The following is a 1572-nucleotide window of genomic DNA, read 5'->3' on the forward strand; positions in this document are numbered from 1 at the left end:
CATGTACATTGTCAACCTATGGACCTGTCAAAAGTTATGTGTGGCATGTACATTCGTAACTTATTATGGGGCCCCATAGGTATAATATGGACAAAGCCTATTAAGGGTCATTATTTACCTTGCAAGTGAGTTATATGCTTAACCAACAGTATGAGTGTATGAGAGGCACAGCCTTCACCAATGAGTGACATTAAGCGTCAACAGATGTGCTCCAGAAGCTTTAAAATGGTGTGTCCATTAGTAGCCTACCGACGGACCGTCAAATAAGTTACGACTGGGACTTCCTGTGAACCACCGGAAGTCCCAGTCATAACTTATTTGACAGTAGCGTGTAGGCTAACGGTGGACAATGCTGTAAACGGTCAATTTTTTACTGTAAACCCATTTTCTTGTGACAAACCTACAGATATGTATCCTAGAAGCCCCCGATTGGTATATTGCACACCTTAGGCTATTAAAATGCTTATTTTGCATACAAACGCACTTTTCACAGAAATTAGTCTCTCACCAGCATTTTCAGCAAAAAACTGCTTTATTCTTGTACAAAAATCTCGGGAGCTTCGAATGCTAGTTCGACGCACCCTCACGCACCACATATCAGCCCGTACCCCTCGCTGACGGCAAGTGCTCGAAAAAAAATCACAAAAAATATTCCCAAAAATAAACGGCCCACAACCTCCCAAACAGCGTCGATAGAGTACATAACGAGTCGTACCGACTTCAAACTCTGGGAACCGAATGAGGGGGCCCTAGGAGCTATAGATTTTGAATCGGGGTCATTCGAAGTCCCCGGGGCCGTTCCGGCTCATCGTACGATAGCACCTATGAAAATAATGGGATAGGTTGCATGTGTCAGAGGCTCCCGTACGGCCCGCAGAGGCCACAGGAGCCCGAAACCTAACAGAAAGTTGCGTCACGTGGCTCTCGACGACATACCGATAGGGCTAGGTCGGGCTATGAAATTAAGTATTTTTTATTATTTTTCATACGTCTCTCTCCCTCGCATTGATTAACATACCGTGAGGGTGGCTGTCTAGAACCGTGGGAAACGATTTATAGTGCGGTTTGCAAAAGTCTCTCATGCAGGCTTCTTCATTTCATAGCCTGAAAGACCCTCTTGAATGAGCAAAGTGAACAAAATTAAGGTTCAATCTTTTTTCAAGAATAAGATACTTCGAGGTGACCGAGAACCACGGTACTCGATATCCCGGCTTGGGAGACCCCCGCGGTATACCGTACCGAGTATTAAGACCCTGTGACCTTTTGACCCCTGTATTCCAGAGCGTACATTCGCAACCTATATGTAGGCCGCTCGTGTCTTTTTGGGCAAAGTGAGAGGTCAGCGAGATCCGAGGGGCGCGGAACTCCAGAACACGACCCAGGGCCCCGTGACAAGGCATATACGTGAATTGCAGGTCGATCAGACCTTTCTGTCCCATTTGTCCATCGTGAGCTTATGAAAATGAATGGGATAGGTTAAGAGTGTCGGCAGCAGCCGTTGGGCCGCAGTGGGATCGAGGGGCCCCAAACATTATATTCTGGTAGTCTGGTGGCCCCTGTTTCACATACCGA

Source organism: Triplophysa rosa, linkage group LG5, assembly GCF_024868665.1.
Source record: "Triplophysa rosa linkage group LG5, Trosa_1v2, whole genome shotgun sequence".
NCBI lineage: Eukaryota > Metazoa > Chordata > Actinopteri > Cypriniformes > Nemacheilidae > Triplophysa > Triplophysa rosa.